The sequence below is a fragment of the Mandrillus leucophaeus genome, unplaced genomic scaffold (genome assembly GCF_000951045.1).
Source record: "Mandrillus leucophaeus isolate KB7577 unplaced genomic scaffold, Mleu.le_1.0 Scaffold645, whole genome shotgun sequence".
Taxonomy (NCBI): domain Eukaryota; kingdom Metazoa; phylum Chordata; class Mammalia; order Primates; family Cercopithecidae; genus Mandrillus; species Mandrillus leucophaeus.
In genome coordinates, this window is record NW_012106975.1 from 1432564 (window position 1) to 1450634 (window position 18071).

An 18071-nucleotide genomic window follows, 5' to 3' on the forward strand; every position below is an offset into this window, starting at 1 on the left:
TAGATAAGGGACACAGGGAATTAAGGTTTTGGCTGAAGCCTAAAGGATAAGAAGGAGTTGCCCAGGCATTCCAGGCAGTAGGCACTGCAGGGACACAGGCTGGGAAGAGGGAATAGAAGTGATAAGAGGGATATGGGAATTGAGCAGGAGGCAGTCACATATGGTCTTTCAGGCCATGCAAAGGAGTCCTTATTGTATTCCAAGTGCAAGTAGAAGCCACTGGGAGGTTTTAATAATGGAATGACACAATCTGAATTATGCATTAAAAGGTCACTCTGACTGCTCGTGGAGAATGAGTTGAAGAGGAGGAAGAGAAGTTCTGGGGAGACCAGTTAGGAGGTCAGCATGATTGCTGGTGACAGATGATGAGGCCTGACTATGGCAGACTCTGGAAAATGTGACTCAGCTTCCTGTCTTTCAAGAACGTGTCCAGCAGTTGCTTCCTCCCTGAGGCTTTTCCTGACCCTTCCCAGGGGGCTTTGTGACACCAGGGATCACCTCCTATTGCAACTGTAGCACTGTATAGCACTCACTGTGTGTATGTCCATCTCATCCTTATAAACAGTCAGTCTCCTTAAACTTCTCACTGGTGCCTAGCACAGTAGCTTGCCCTTAGCGATAAGCAACAACTAGGGTATTGAGTGCCTATAACCTGCCAGACTCCCACTAAGCAATGTACATACTGTGATGGTTCATTTTACATATCAACTTAACTGGGTTAAGGGATACTCAGATAGCTGGCAAAGCATTATTTCCGGGTATGTCTGTGAGGGTGTTTCTGGACGAGATTGGCATTTGAATCCACGGGCTGAGTGAGGAAGATCTGCCCTCACCCAGTGTGACAAGGCACCATCCAATCCACTGAGGGCCTGGATAGAACAAAAAGGCAGAGGAAGGCAAATTCTTGCTTTCTCTCTTCTGGAGCTGGGATGCCCTTCTTCTCCTGCCCTTGGACATCAGGCTCTAAGAACTGCACCTGCAGCCCTCCAGGTTCTCAGGCCTTTGGCCTGAGACTGAGAGTTAGACTGTTGCCTCCCCAGGTTCTCAGTTCTTTGGGCTTCTCTGGGGCTCCAGCTTGCAGACAGCATATTGTGGGGACTTCTCAGCCTCCATAATTGTGTGAGGCAGTTCCCCTAATAAATTCTCTCTCATCTGTATAACTATCTGTCTCTCTATCTCGATTTCTCTGTTTATCCTATTGTTTCTGTTTCTCTGGAGAACCCTGACTAATACACATTTATTGCATTATTTTAATCCTGTTAACAGCTTGATAGGTAGGTATTTGTATTAGGCCATTCTTGCATTGCTGTAAAGAAATACCTGAGGCTGTGTAATTTATAAAGAAAAGAAGTTTAATTGGCTCACAGTTCCGCAACCATACAGGAAGCATGGCACCGGCCTCTGCTCTACTTCCTGATAAGTTCCTCATTTCATCTGAGACCTCAGCAGCCTGGACTTCCCTGTCCTTATCACTATCAGCATTTTGGCCACAACCATTTAACCAGTTTCTAAGAAGTTCCAAACTTGTCCTCATCTCTCTTCTTCTGAGACCTCCAAACTCTTCCAATCTTGGCCTGTTACCCAGTTACAAAGTGGCTTCCACTTTTTTGGGTATTTTTATAGCAATGGCCCACTCCTTAGCACCAATTTTCTGTATTAGGCCGTTCTCGCATTGCTATAAAGAAATACTTGAGACTGGGTAACTTATAGAGAAAAGGTTTAATTGGCTCCCACTTCTGCAAGCTGTACAAACATAGTGCCAGCATCTGCTCAGCTTCTGGGGAAAGCCTCTGAGAGCTTTTACTCATGGCAGAAGGTGAAGCAGGAGTAGGTTCCTCACCTGGCGAAAGCAGGAGCAAGAGCGAGAGTAGAGAGGGAGGTGCCACACTTCACAACAGCCAGATCTCAGAAGAATTCACTCACTATCATGAGGACAGCAACACGCCGTGAGAGATCAGCCCCCATGACCCAAACATCTTTCACCAGGCCCCACCTCCAGATTTGTGGATTACAATTCAGCATGAGATTTGGGTGGAGACAAATTTCCAAACCATATGAGTATTATTCTTTCCACTTTACAGATCAAAAACTGAGGTTTAGAGACAATGAAAAATTCATCAATGTCACACAGATAGTAAGTAAAAGAGCATGGGCTTTGAATGCAGGTCTAGCAGGCTCTCAAGCTCAGGTCACTATTGAGCAGGGCATCAATAAACAGGTGTTAAGTGAACAAATGAAGAGATAAGGACCTGGACTAGGGCACGGTGGATGAGACTAGAAATAAAGAACTGGCTACAAGAGAAAGCTCAAAGGACAGTCTGGATAAACCTTTGTATCTATTAACTGTGGGCGGTGAGCAGTCATTCAAGACAACCTCAACATGGCCCCACCTTAAGACTAGAAGCACACAGGGACCTCCAGGTCATGGAAGTGGGCGGGGGAGCTAATTTCAGAGAGAAAATGGTATTTCTGGATCTCCTGAAGAGCTGTGATAAAAAAGGTCAGGAAAAAAGGGAGAAGACAGCTTAGAGGAGATGGCCATCCACTTGGTCAAACTCTTTCCAGGTCAAGTGGATTAAAAACAAAAACGTTTTTTATTACAGTGTGGTTTCTGAGGAACCCAAATCGCAATACCACCTGAGGTTATTTTGCAACTTGATTACTTAAAAGGGCATCAAGTCTGAGTGAAGTGAGGTCATGGAGCCCATTTCTACCCCATCCGCCCTCCTCCTGACAGCCACAGGGAGGAGATGGCACAAAACCATGAGGCAGATTTCCCCCAAGACCCAGGCACCTGAAGGCTCCTGAGACAGATGGTAACTCATCTAATAGGGGAGCCTCTCTCCAATACGCCACCAGAACATAACTGCACTCCAATTATATGGTTTTCTGTTCTTGGACATTGCCCTGCAGGGAGCTATGTTTTAACCTTATAAGCACCCCATGTGGAGAGCATGAGGGTTGGTAGAAAATGTGTGACATATAGGTCTCACCAGGCCCCCTTCATGATTTTTCAGAGACACGTTCCCTCACTCAAATGCAGCAACAACTTGACAGAAGATGAAAATGGAGAGAGAAGAAAATAATTCATGCTCGTCGCATAAGTGGAGAAAAAGCGAAAAAGAGAATCACTCACTTTCTGATTATTGGAATTGCCAGGCAGCACAATGAAGCATTGCTAGTAGAAAAGTGCCTGTACCCTCTGCCATCACACGCCTCCCTTGGGACCAGAGCCCCTGGCCCACTAGAAAGTCTGAAGAATGCACAACTCTGTAATTGTATCTTGGCAGTGCTGCAGCTATGCCTGCAACTGTGATTTCAGATACGTGGCTCACAGAGAGGTGGACTTGCATCGCTTCAACAGCTGGGCACTCATGAACAATGTAAAAGGCACTCCACCTTGACGGCGGCTACGGAGGAGGAGGGGTAGGGAGAGTGGAAACAAAAATGTCCAGGAAGGGCAAACAGTGGCTCATACCTAGCCTATAATCCCAGTATTTGGGGAGGCTGATGCAGGGGGATTGCTTGCGTTCAGGAGTTCAAGAGCAGCCTGGGCAACATAGCGAGACCTCGTCTCTACTAAAAATTAAAAAAAATTAGCTGAGCATGGTAGTGCTTGCCTGCAGTCCCAGCTACTTGGGAGGCTTAGTGAAGAGTGAGGATGGCTTGAGACCTTATCTTTTATATATATATATAAATATATATATATCTTATATATATACACATATATCTCCACCAGAAAGAAGCAACCAGATCAGTTTCCAGGAAGTGAAAATCTTTGCTTTGGTAAAAAAAGAAAGGAAATTTTTTTAAAAGGAGAGAAAAAAGGTGTGGAGGATGGGAAAAGAGAAGGAAGAGAAGAAGGAAGCAATTGACATCCAACAGCGGATATTTCCACAATAACAGAAGGTTGAAATCTAGCCCTGAACAAAATGAACATCAATTCACCTAAGCGGAGTGTGAGCAAAACCAAGCAGCTATTTTCTTTCCTAACCTAGAGTATTGGCCAAAGGATTCTTCTGAGATTCAGTTACAAAACTGGAATTACACTTCTTTTGTCATATACCTGAGTCCTCCAACTGTTTCACACTCTCAAGTAATTGACAGTCCTGAGGAGCTCTAAAATAACCATGCCAAGAGGCTATTAGAAACATTCACTCTTCAGATCTGAGGCCAGCGGTAGACAAGGCCATCCCAGCTGTCCTCTCTGTGGGCTCCTTTTCCATGGAGTACAGCCAACTGGGCCTGGAGGGGGGACAACCACAGTCACCCACAGGTTCTTCCAGGGCTTTCAAATTACATGACTTATCAGTGGCACCACAGAACCCCAGAAGCCTGAAGCTGCCACAAAGAATGTCCACTCCTGACATCCCCAAAGCATGGTTCCCATGGGCATGATGAAGAGTCAGGAGTCTTCGTCCTTCTTTTGGTCTCTTCTTTGGTCAACACTTATTGAGCATTCATCATGTGTCATACCCAGAGCCAGGGATGGAAAGAAAGAAAGAGAAAGAAAGAAAGAAAGAAAGAAAAGAAAAGAAAAGAAAAGAAAAGAAAAGAAAAGGAAAGGAAAGGAAAGGAAAGGAAAGGAAAGGAAAGGAAAGGAAAGGAAAGGAAAGGAAAGGAAAGGAAAGGAAAGGAAAGGGAAGGAAAGAAAAGAAAAGAAAACTCTGGAAAGAGTCCTGCTTTCTTGGAGCTCACAGCCTGGCAGGGACAGTGAACAGGATCGAATTTAGATTCAAAGTGAAAAGCATAGCCAATGACATGAATGAGGTGCTACGGCAGCACAGGGTGGAAGTCGAGATTGATTTGAGCCACATGTGCCAGGTAACAAAGTGAAGGAGGCTTTATTAAATCCAGGCAGAAGGACAACGGGTTAGGGAAGGTATGTCATAATCCTATTTTAAAGGCTTCACATGATCTCTGTCACCCACTCTACCCTTAGGTCATTGATGACCTGCTATATTTATTTTCTCCTATTGCATAAAAAAATACAAGAAATTTATTGACATAAAACAATAGCCATTTATTATCTCACAGTTACAAGGGGTCAGGAATCCAGGCATAGTGTAGCTGGGGTCTCTGCTCAGAGTCTTACAGGTTGAAATCAGGGTGTTTGCTGGGCTGAATTTCTTGTGGAGCTTGGGGTTGTTGGCAGAAACCAGTTCCTTGCAGCTGTAGAAATGACATCCTATTTGGTCATTGCTGCTTGGTGAGAGTCACTCTTAGCCTTTGAAGGGGGCCACATGGCCAGGACCTGAAGTAAATAGTTCATAACATGGCCATTTGCTTCTTTGAGGCCAGCCGTGAATTGCTAGACAGCCTGCTCGAATGGAGTCTTACATAACAGCACCTAATCAAGGGAGTAATGATCCCATTATAGTCACTGATCCCACCCATAAAAATGGAGAGGGGTGCCAAAGACGGGAATCTCGAGGGCCATCTCAGAATCATTGTCGCATCCAATGGGGAAACTTCACTCCTTTTGGTATTTGACTCTAGAAGAGTTGGCACCGTTGACCACTCCCACCTTGAAATTCATTCAATGACTCCAGTTCCTCTCTTTTGATATTTCTCCTGTTTTTTTCTTTCTACATTCTTTGGTTCTTTTTTTCTCTGTTTTGTAATTTTTCAAATGTGAAATTTATTACACTTATATAAAAGTGCATCAAATATAACTGCACATTGTCATGAACAATCATAAAGCAAACCCTTATGTAACCATTCCCTAGGCCAAGAAACAGAACATTCCCCCGCCCTGAAAAGACCCCTGGGCCTTTTTCCCCATAATGCTTCCTTCCTTTGGCCACCCTGACTTCTGCAATAATCATTTTCTTGATCTTTTAAAATTGTTTCATCACCTACTTATGTGTGCCTAAACAATATAATTTAGCTTCACCTGTTTCTGAATTTTATATAAATAAAGTAACATTTACCTATTCTTTTGAGTCTTCATTCTTTTGCTGAACATATGTTTGTATGTTTCATCCATGTTGCTGGATAGCCTTTCCAATGTCTAATGCTCCATTATATGACCATTATTGATCAGCAATTTATCCATTCTACTTGAAATTTTTTTATTTTTAATTTTAACTTTTTATTTTTTAGAGTTTGGCTCTCACTATGCTGTCCAGGCTGGAGTGAAGTGGCTATTCCTAGGTGTGATCATTGCACACTACAATCTTGAACTCCTGGGCTCACGCCTGTGACACTGAGCCCAACCCAGCTTATCCATTCTACTTTTGATGGACATTTGAGGGATCTCTAGTTTGGTGATTTGTATTAGTTATCTATTGCTGTGTGGCAAATCATGCCAAAACATAATGGATTAAAACACCATGTATTATGTGACAGTTTCTGTAGATTGAGACTCCAGGCATGGCCTGGCTGGGTCCTCTGGCTCTCGTCTCTCACAAGACTGTAATCAAGTTGTTAGCTGGGGCTATGGTCTCATCTTAAGGCTTGAGCGGGGGGTGATTCAATGCTAAATTCACTCAAGTGATTGAGTGGTTGTTGGCCAGAACCATTTTCTCACAGGCTGTTAGACTGATGGCTTCAGTCCCACACCAGTTGTTGGCAGGAGGCCTCCCTTGAGTCCTTGCCATATGGGTCCTTCCATAGGGCAGCTGACAATGTGGCAGCCAGCTTCATGACAGCAAGCAAGCAAGAGGGCCAGAGAGAGAGTGTGAGCAAGGCAGAAGTCACATCCTTTTGTAATCTAATCTCAGAAGTGATATCCCATCAATTTTGTCATGCTCTATTTGTTAGAAGAAGTCCCTAGGGCCAGTTCACACTTAAGGAGAGAAGATTACAGAAAGGCATGAATACCAGGAAGCAGAAATCTTAGGGAGCCATCATAGAAGCTGTCTAGTACAAAGGATATAACAAACAATGCTGCCTTACAGATTTCTGTATGTATATTGTGATATATGCATATCAGGTTATGCACCTAGGCATGGAGTTTCTAGATCTTAGGGCATGTGAATCCTCAACTTTCCATGACAATGCCAAACTTTTCCCAAGTGGTTACACAAATTCACATTCCCACTAGCAACAAGTGAGAATTCTGTTTGCTCCATATCATCACCAACACTTTTTATTATCAGACATTTTATTTTTGGCAGTATGATTTATGTAATATGTGATGTATTATAGCTTTAATTTGCATTTCTAAGATTACTAGTGAGGTTTGGCACTGTTTCATTTATTCATAGGTCATCTTGTATTTCCTCTTTTATGAAGTATCTGCCTGAATCTTTTGTTCATTTTTCTATGACTTTTCTTTCTGATTTGTATGAGTTCTGAAGATAATCTGGATGGTTGGGCTGTGGCAGTTACATGTGTTGCAAGCATCTTCTCCGGTTTTGTTTCCTATCTTTTTATTCTTTTAAATATGTCTTTTGATGAACACAAGATCTTCATTTTAAGGCAGTTGAATTTATCAATCTTTTCCTTTATGAACTCTTGGACTAAGCCTGTCTTCTGGCTATTGTTTTCCACCTATGTCTCCAGCTGTCCACCCCTCTTGATCCCCCACTATTGTCTCCATATAAACATCTTTTCTATGCTCTGGATACATGACTTCAACTGCTCACTTGATGGCTCCACCTCCATATCCCACAGTCAGTCCAACACCAATTTACCCCAAACTGAACTCATCCCTCCAAGTTCACCTTCCGCCACGCTACCACCCCAACTTGTATTTCCTAACTCCATGACTGACACAACTATCCACCAATCACAAAGCCAGTGTCTTGTGAATTTGCCCTGACTGCTCTTTCTCTTATAAGGATCCAGTGTTTCTGATTCTACGATCTAAACCTTGCCCCACTCTGTCTTCTCCTCTACATCTCCAGTGTCAGAATGTAAGTTCCATGAGTCCAGGGACCTTGTCCAGCTTGTTCATTACCACAATATCAGTAGGGGATAGTGCTTAACAGCATGAATTTTAGAGCCCAATTACCTGATTCAAATCCTGACTCCATCAATTATTAGCTATCTAAGGAAGTGGAAGTTACATGACCTCTTCTCCCTCAGTTTCCCCATTGGTAAAATGGGGGATGATGATAGTACTGATTTATAGGGTTGTGGTAAGGGTTGAATCAGTTCATGCATGTATAGTACTTAGAAAAGAACAGGGCACATGGTAAGCACTCACTAAATATTGACTATTAATATTACACCTTACCACCTAGCATGGGGTAGGGTATAATATTAAGCATCAAAATATATTTTAAGCATCAAAAAATATTTATCATCAAACAACTAAGCATCAAATAATATATATCAACAGAAATGAATGAATGCCACTCCTCTAATTTAGACTCTTATTATCTTTGCTTAGACAATTGCAGTAGCCTCCTAACTGGGCTTACTTTCTGCTAACCATCCCATTCCCTTTTTCATTCATTCTACACACTACCATTAAGGTTATAACTTCTTGTATATAAACATGAAGGTGTGGTGCCACTTCATTGCTTAACACCATGCAGTAGATCCCCAAGCCCCATGGGGAGCCAGAGCATAGTCCAAACTCCTCAATAGAACACATGTGCATGAACATGTGATCTGGCAATTGCCTATCTCTTTACCCACCTCCATCCTTCACACAACCTGCACTCCATTTACCAAACCACTGGCAGTTCCCCAAATGAGTCACATTCCTTTATTCCTCTCCTGCCCAGAATGCCCTCCCTCTGTCCTGTCCAGGTGACAAAGTCATCTTTTTCTTTTTTGCCAAGTCCCAGATGTAGGCACTGCCAGGCAGAGTTAGATACATTTATTATTGCAGCATTTATCAAATTACACTGTAACCATTTATTTACATGTCCACCCCCACTCCCCCAGGCTGCAAGCTCCTGAGAGCCAGATCGTATTTAGATTTGTATTTCTGGCAAGAAGCACAAGGGCTATGGAAGCTTAATATCAATTTGCTGAATGGATGGTTAGTTTTAAGAAGTACCTAATAAACCTTGGTATTTGTATTTCCTTAAATACTTGTTTTGGTTGCTACCTTTCTTAATAGAAATAGTCACTACTGCTTATGTTTACAAGTTTATTGGCTTCTAATTTTATCCTTTAAGATAAAAATTGCTAATATAATTCATTCATTCATTCATTCATCAATAAATATTTATCAGGAGACATTTGTCAGATACTGATTTGAAGTGAACAAATTAGACATGGCCCCTACCCTCATGAGGCTTACAGTCTATTAAATCTATTAAGTATGAAGGACAGACTGACCTTGAACCAATAAACAGGTCCATGTAAAATCATAAATTGAAATGAGAGTTGTGAAGGAAAACAACAGGTTATAAAGAGAAAGAATAATGGGAGGGACCTAATTTAGATAGAAGACTTAGGGGAGTTCTCTTTGAAGAAGTTACATTAGAGGGAACACTAAAAGGTGGGTAGGAGTGAGCCACACAAAGTCATGGAGAAAGAGCATTCCAGGCAGAAGAAACAGCATGCATGAAGACCTTAGGCAAGCGGAAGGCAGCTGCTGAGGCTGGGGCCTGGGAGTTGGGGACTGGGAGCAGACAAACCTAGAGAAGTTGTCAGGGGCTAGACAATGGGGTTTTGATCCAGAATATAAATTTCGTTTGTAGTTCATAGGGAAGACATTGAAGGTTGAACATATGGGAATGACAGGAACCTCTGGCAGGGCTCTGCCTGTGAGCACCACATAGCATACTGAGGATGTGTGCGCTACTCTAGGTTTCAGTGGAGAAAAAAGCAAGTGACAACCCTTCTGTCCCTGCTCAGTAAAAGCTTTGATCACCAGCCCCTTCCCCTGAATATACTGGAGAAAAATAATGGAAGTGCATTTCAAGGGCCGCATGTGAGAAGATCCTAAGCTCTCCTGGTTGTTCAGGTAGAAGTTGTCATCTTCCTCAATGATTTCGGCTGTTGGAAGACATGGCCAGGCAGACAGAATCTAAAAGTTCTTCCAGGTGTGACATGAGTCCCTGGAGGTCAGTGACAGAAAACAGTGTCCAAAGCCAGATGCCACCCTGGGAAGGGGGCTTTGGAAGCTCCTGGGAGGCCATAACACGGCCTGGAAGGCTCCTGTCTCCCACATATTCGCAAAGCTCCATGATAAGCCAGGCCCCTGCTGGTCTTGCAGCGTCCACCTATGATGCAGAATAAACAGTGCCACCCGTCAAGCTGTCTCCAACCTTGCCCTCGGTTCCACTACCAAAAGAGGGAACCTTGCTGGGCTTGCCCCAGCAAGGTGTTATTTATGTTAAGCTAGGGCCCCCGTGGCTTTCAGCTCTTACTGCTTTCAAGGTGCCCTTACAGACCTTCCCACTGCCCCCTGCATATGCCAGAGTGTGAACACCCCCCTCCCTCCCTCTCCACAGCCCCCGCAGTGGGGTTCGGGTGGGCGGGGAAGTGGTTTCATCCCTCTATATGCAGCCCTTGGAGACCTACTTAGGCAATTTGTCACTCAGGCTTCAAGCTGCCAGCCGAGGAGGGGAGCTGAGAAGACTCTATAATGAGATCTTTGTGCTGTAATTAAGTGCCAGGCTTTGTTTTACACCTATCTTTCCCGCCTTGCCCGATTCCACCGCCAAGCTCCTCCAGGCAGTGAGTGGGGAGTGTCAGCAGCTCTGTGATTACACCCCAAGTGGCAGGTGGCAGGGAGCTCCTCCGCCTGCAGTCTGCACCCCACCCCCAGGCTTCCCCCACCACTAGTCTTAACTCAAGACAGTGTATTTCTGTCCTTGAACTAGATTTCACCCCAGAAAGTCCCTCCACCGCTTTCTCATAAGGCTACCCCCTTTTAACCCTATGGTTGCAGGGCCTCTGGGGTGTCCATTTCTTTCTTTTGACACGTTCCTTTTCCTGAAAGTTTCAGCAAACCCCATAGGCAGAGGGGGTGTGAAAAAGGAAAAGAGAAGTTAGGGCAAAAGGAGCACTGTTCTTATAGGACAGGAAGGGTCTGTCTTCTCTCTTGGGTCCTCCACACAAAATCGGAGCTTCCAAACACCCCGGCTCCCAAACATATGCAGTAGATTCTGCTGGCAAGAGTGTGTCACTGTGATCTTCACATTTTAGCCTGAAGTTTAGCCTAGCTGAAGAAGCACCGGATCGGCAGTCGGAGAACATGGGATGGTGCTTCTCTTTGGCCTGGCTGTGCTTTCGGACAACACTTCAGGTCTTCGGCCTGAGTTTCCTTCTCTGCACGATGAGGAGAGAATGGGAAGGGGCAATGCTGGCCTGTGTGATCTCGATGGACACTGTGGGAGTCTGCAGAGACCGAAGCAAAACCTCCGCCTCTTCTCCCCGGGCCTCGCCTCTCACAGCCCTGGGAGAAAATCCTTCCCTGTGCTGGGGCGTGGCCGAGACGGGGGCGTGGCCTCGCCGGTGGGCGGGCCCTTCTGTGGGCGGGGCCGCGGAGCTTTGTGGAGCTCCAGCACCGGCGCAGCTTCTGCGGCCGGGAGTAGCCAGACGAGGCGCGGGCGGCGCGGGGAGGCGTCCCAGAGGTGAGCGCCCTGCAGCGGCAGGGGACGGCCCGGGGGCCCTAAGTCGTAGGCGGCGCGGGGCGGGCACGCGGCTGCCTGCGGCGGTCGGACGCCTCTCCGCCCTTCCCCCGTCCGTCCCGGTCTATTTTCCAATCTATGTCCAACTCGCGCCGCCTCACTAGGCGGCGCTCTCTGCCCCGCGGCACCCGCGAGACGTGGGGTCTGTCGGCCCGGGGACGGCGTGAGGGTGTCATGTGGGTGCCCTGTGCCCGACAGGTTGGAGACGAGGAGATCTCGGCAGTGACAAAGTCACCCACATCCTCTCCTTGAAACAGAGCGGGTCCCTCTTGTGCTGTCTCACTGTCACTCTCGCCTCTACCCTGTGGAAGAGGCAGGTGGCTTGTCCTCACTTTCTTCCTTGGAAAAGGGAGACAGAGGGCCACCTCCAGCAAGGCCGTAGAAATCCCAGAAAGTCACTGAGCTGCTCAACAAAAGGCACTAAACACCCCACCCCACAGCACCAGGCAGTGTACGCACCCTGGCCAAGACTCCGTGGTAAATATTGCCGCCTTTATGTTGAGAGGGAAAAAAAAAAAAGCCTGCCCGTGAAGATCATCGCCCAGTGGCCACGCTCCTGTGAAAACACAATTGGAAAACCATGTCCTAAGGGGCGAGGGTGGGTCTGGGACCATGCTGTGGCTTGGGTGACTGATGGTCGCAGGAGTGAGGGTGCTGCCCCGGGAAGGCGCTGAGGCCCTGTTGGGTGGGAATCGATGGCTGCGACTTTCTCCGGGAGGAGGGAGAGCGGTGTTGTTACCTAGTGTTAGGAGCACGTCCGTCCAGCACCGTGAATTGCCAACAAGCAGAGTAACTCCAGTGTCCTTCAGATACTGTTGCTGAGCAGTGACCTAATCAATGAGATGCTCTGTTTGGACGGCAGGTACATCTGTAATGCCGCCCGCTTGCTCAGTGCCTGAAAGAGGCATTGGTGACTCCCCGCTAATGCTAGGGGTAGCTACCCTGCCGGAGCAGTCAGGCTCTTGCAGGGCCTGTGTGGTTTCATCAGTTTTCTCCTGCATTTACCCATCCCCTCTGAATTCTGAAAAGTGTGTCCAAGATCTCTTGGACTCCTTGACTCACTTCATCCTTGTTCCTGTGGGCAGAAAACAATTCCCAGTGTGTCATGCACAGCCAGTCAGAAGGAAAGCCCTGGAGCAGAGCCCTGGGAAAAGTTCTGTGGAGCTAGATGCAAATTATTCAGTTACTGGATTGTGAGGAAATTCCAGGGGAGGTCCCAGAGGAGGGACCGGGCTAAAGCTAATTACCAAGCAGTACAAAAATTATATATATATATATATACACGCACTTTTTTTTCTTTTTTTGAGACAGAGTCTCGCTCTGCCACCCAGGCTGGAGTGCAGTGGCGCAATCTCAGCTCACAGAAACCACTGCCTCCCGGGTTCAAGCGATTCTCTTGCCTCAGCCTCCCAAGTAGCTGGGATTACAGATGCCTACCACCATGCCTGGCTAATTTTTGCATTTTTAGTAGAAACGGGGTTTCACCATGTTGGTCAGGCTGATCTCCAACTGCTGACCTCAGGTGATCCGCCTGCCTTAGCCTCCCAAAGTGCTGGGATTACAGGTGTGAGCCACTGCACTGGGCCAAAAATAATCTAAATTTCAACAGTCAGTATGACCATGTCTGTGCATATGGGCCTAATTATCAGTCTGACTGATTCTTCCTTCCAAAATGATGGCAGAGGATCACCTCTTTGGACATTCACAGCTCTGAGCAAAGCAAAAAGCATGTAGGTGCCATTGTCTGAATGTAAAATCAGCCCTGCCAGGTTTTTGATGTTGTTCCTGAGGAGGAAGCACCTCTCTGGAGGAAGGTGTTTCCAGACCAGTGCCTCCGTTGTTCATTCCTGTGCATCAGGAAGTTTGGCTCTGCTGAGTGTTGAAAGCAAAACTCTCCTGTTTGTTTGTTTCTGTATGCTGACAGACTCAGACAGCAGACAGCACTGCAGTGTCCAGTTACTGCACCCAGATGTGTTTGTTTCACTCCTAACATTGTGGGAAAGAATGCAGAAGGCAGATCCAAAGCTTCAATCAGATTTCCCCAAGCTTGAGTGATTCCCAGCCTTGGTCCTTTAATGTGTGAGCCACAGCGTATAGTGTCTTCAGCATATAGTGTCTCTGGGACAAACCCAAGTTTGAGGCACAGTCCCTGCTGTCCAGAAGTTCCTAGGTCTAAGTGGGACGACAAAACCAGCACCTGTGAAACAATTAAGTGCGAAAGTATGTGGCAGCATTTGCTAGCTCAAAGAAGACAGCTAGTGTGGACTGACTGGGAAAGGGAGAGAGAGCTTCACAGAGCCAGCTGGTGTTCACCTTGACTTAAGAATGACCATCAAGGGCTGGGCCAGGCCCAGGAAAGGAAGCATAAGGATATATGAAACTCACAATAACCAAAGGCACTTGCTGCCCAGAGCCAATCCAAATTCCTGCCTTCCAGGAATTCTGGCTGTGGGTCCTGCCACTCTCTTCCTGCACCCAGTGATACTGCCCTTCTTATAGCATTCTAACCATGGCTTTTTTTTTTTTTTTTTTTTTTTTTTTTTTCTGAGATAGAGTCTCACTCTGTCACCCAGGCTGGAGTGCATTCGTGTGATCTTGGCTCACTGCAACCTCCGCCTCCTGGATTCAAGTAATTCTCCTGCCTCAGCCTCCCGAGTAGCTGGGACTACAGTCACGTACCACCATGCCCAGCTAATTTTTGTATTTTTAGTAGAGACGGGATTTCACCATGTTGGCCAGTCTGGTCTTGAATTCCTGACCTCAGGTGATCCCTCTGCCTTGGCCTCCCAAAGTGCTGGGATTACAGGCATGAGTCACTGCGCCCGGCCTGACCATGCATTTTTTGTGTGCCTCCTTCACTTTATGCCTACTCTCCTATGCTCAAAATGCTCTGCTGAGCAATCCTCTACAGTTTTTAAGAAGCAGCTCAAATGACACCTTCTCCAGTGAAGACTTCCCTGGCAGGCCCCTATCCGAGTTTTTGAGCAGAATTGGAGGATTTTTCCTTTGTCCTCCATTTGTCCTTGCATAGACCTCTTTGAAGCTCTGTATTGTCCATAGGAGTTAAGGGGTCTTTGACCCACTCACTGAAGCAGAGCTGTGTCTCACTTACCTAGGGCTCCCCTGAGCCAAATTTGGTGTCTGGCACATAAGAGGCATTTGATAAATGATTCTTGATTGAAATTCAAGTCCTTATAGGTAACGGTGAAGTGCCCCATCAACTTGGAGTAGAAGGCATGGGTTATGTGTTATAGAGAGTCTCAGATTAGATAAATTACATGGAGCCAATTCCCAGAGGCCTTGAGGAGTCTGAGTGCAATGCGGTGGTGGTGCTCAAAACTCATAGCACCCCCTATTGCCTTCACTGTAGAATTCTGCCCCCAGCATATCCTCTTTAGCCTTATCTTCCACCAGCTCCCACCTTGAACCCACAAATCTACCTTCTGAGCCACTCCAGCCCCAGGTAGCTCCCCAGGCCTGGGCTGTCTCTTCTCCTTTGTCCATGCTGTTTGGCAGCCTTGACCAGGAATGCCTACTGCTCTCCCCAGCTAATTCCTGATCATTAAGACTCCAGATCTGAATCTTCTATGTGCAGAGGCCCCTCAGGCTGGGTTTTCAAGTTCTCTGTGCTCCGTAGCACCCTGCACAGCCTCTAACAGCATTTACCACACCCTCTTATGGCTGCTGTGTACTTGACCATCTCCCTGCTGGTTAGCTCCCTGAAGGCAGGGATTGGGTTAATCCTTGATATATCCCCCATCAGCTAATGTTGTTCCTAGGAGATGGTGTCCAATAAGTGTGCACTGGATGGCAGGCTGAAACAGGGTGGTAAAAATATCAAAAGAAGGACAAATCTAGAGACATCTGGAAGGGGAAAACTAGAATTTGGTGATTAGTTATATAAAAAGAGTGTATTAGTCTGTCCTCAGACTGCTAATAAAGATATACCTGAGTCTGAATGATTAATAAAGGAAAGAAGTTTAATTGACTCACAGTTCCACATGGTTGGGGAGGCCTCACAATCATTGTGGAAGGCAAGGAGGAGCAAAGTCACATCTTACATGGCATCAGCCAAGACAGCATGTGCAGGGGAACTCCCATTTATAAAACCATCAAATCTCTTGAGACTTATTCATTATCACAAGAACAGCACGGGAAGGACCTGCCCCCATGATTCAATTACCTCGCACTGAGTTCCTCCCACAACACGTGGGAATTATAGGAGCTACAATTCAAGATGAGATTTGGGCGGGGACACAGTCAAACCATATCAAAGAGTAAGGGACAAGGTTCCTTAAAACCTGTGAGGCAGGTGGAGATGGTGTCCTACAGGGGTAGGATTCCCTGGCCTGGGGAGAGGTCTGCTTATATGTCTCTGAGTACTATGCAAAAATGTTTTTGTTTCCTGGAGGATTTTCAAAATTCAAAATATTAAGTCACTTTGAGACATGTTGAGTCTGATGACAAAATGGAAATGTTCTAGAGTCAACTGAAACACACCTTTGAGTACAGGTGAGGTCGGGCCTAGAGAAAGATTTTGGGAGCTTAGTGGTGACAGTTTAACTTGTGAAAGCAAATGTGGTCACTGAGGGAAGAAGCCTAAAGCAGAGAATAAGGTCTTGGGGAAACCTGGAAGCCATGGGAGTTGGAAAAAGAAAAGGATCTGTTGGAAAATAGAATGACAGAAATATAGAGAAAAAATCAAGGAAGCCAAAGGAAGAGATATTTCAAGAAGAAATATGTGGCCAAAACTGCCCAATGCTAAAAAAACAAAAAACAAAACACCAAACCACACACACACACACCACTAGGAGATTCAAAAAAGAAAAGAGGCTAGGTACAGTGGTTCATGCCTGTAATACCTTGGGAGGCCAAGGCAGGAAGATTGTTTGAAACCAAGAGTTCAAGACCAGTCTGGGCAGCATAGTGAGACAGCCCGCTACACACACACACAAATTATCTGAGCATGGTGGCGCATGCCTATAGCTCCAGCTATTCCAGAAGCTGAGGTGGGAGAATCACTTGAACCCAGGAGTTCAAGGCTGCAGTGAGCTCCGATAGTACCACTTCACTCCAGTCTGGGTGATGCAATGAGACCTGGTCTAAAAAAAAAAAAAAAAAAAGACCTGAGGAGGTTAAAGAGAGGCTAGTTACTGAGTTACTGGGCAGTAGAAATGTTGGGTGGAGTTTTTAGACTTCTTGTCTGAGGAATTTGACCGTAAAAGAAAGAAGGAAGGAATGATCTGCTCAAGAGAAGACGTTCTGTTTGTTTTATGGTAAGAGAGATCTGCCTGCCTTTGATCACACTAGGGAAGGAGCTCATTTATGCTAAAGGAATATGGATAAATATTTATATTGTTCACATTGGTTATATTTCATTTAAACCTTCCTATCCTGCTTTCCCCTCCCCTGCAAGTGTCCCATAGAACTTTCTTTCTGGGGAATTGCCAAAGTCATGGTATTGCTAAATCTAGTGACAGGGTGTTACAACACTGAAATGATTTGTTCTCACCTCACTGGCCTGTAATAAGCTTCTCTCAAACGCCTCTAAACAACTTTCCTTCCTAATAGTGCTAGTCAGGCATTTTCTGTTTTACTGTGCACAAATTAATAATACCAGCAATAACAGCAAATGCATAGATAGCACTTAACTCTGAGCTAGAGACTCTTCTGAGTACCTGTGGGGAGTAAATGGTGAACCAGTATTCAAGCTCAACATATCTGTCTTCAGGGTCCATGCACTTAAAGCACTATGCTAAATTCAAGATAAATAAGTTTGTATTTTACCATAGATTGATGTTCATGTTCCTGACACTACTACAACATTCATAGTCCTGATGCTACTGACAACGTGGCTTGTCCACAGTCACCAAACCAGGCATCTCTCTGGACCCAGGTTCACTGTGGGTTGAACTAGCTTTAATAGTCAATAAGGCCAGGGACAGTGGCACACGCCTGTAATCCCAGCACTTTGAGATGCTGAGACGGGCAAATCTCTTGATCCCAGGAGTTCGAGACCAGCCTGGGCAACATGGCGAGACCTGCTTCTACACAAAATAGAAAAATTAGCTGGGCATGGTAGCATGTGCCTGTAGCCCCAGCTACTTGGGAAGCTGAGGTGGGAGGATCACCTGACCCGGGGGAGTTCGAGGCTGCACCATGATCATGCCACTGCACTCTAACTGGGGTGACAGAGTGAGACTCTGTCTCAAAAAAAAAAAAAAAAGAAATTAAAAAATAGTAAATAATTTGATAGTCAACAAGTAATCTGCCACATGCAAAGTATTGCAAGGGACCAAAAAATATAAGCTATGTGTCCCATCTCATTTACTCTTCATAACCATCCCATTTTATAGTCAGGGAAACTGTCTGGATTTGAACTCAGAAGACCATAATAAAGGCAAAATCGAAAGCCACTTTTAGTCCTGAGTTTCTGGGGTCTGAGATTCCTCCTCATCTTGGTCAGCGATATAACTAGGTTCGGATAGTTTCAAGACTACCTTTTATTTTCTTTCCCAACCTGTG

The 18071-nt window shown here is 45.7% G+C and overlaps 1 protein-coding gene across 2 annotated transcripts in view; it reads left to right on the forward strand.

Moving 5' to 3' along the window:
• The first annotated feature begins 11410 nt into the window (after positions 1-11410).
• The window catches only part of TLR5 (toll-like receptor 5), a 32004-nt gene continuing 25343 nt past the window's right edge, over positions 11411-18071 (forward strand). Inside the window, exons 1-2 of one of the 2 annotated variants that reach the window (XR_001008337.1) lie at positions 11411-11489; positions 17339-17424. The gene's annotated coding sequence lies outside the window, so the exon portion shown is untranslated. The remainder of the gene's footprint in view (positions 11490-17338; positions 17425-18071) is intronic. The other variant, XM_012000998.1, reaches the window with a different exon arrangement.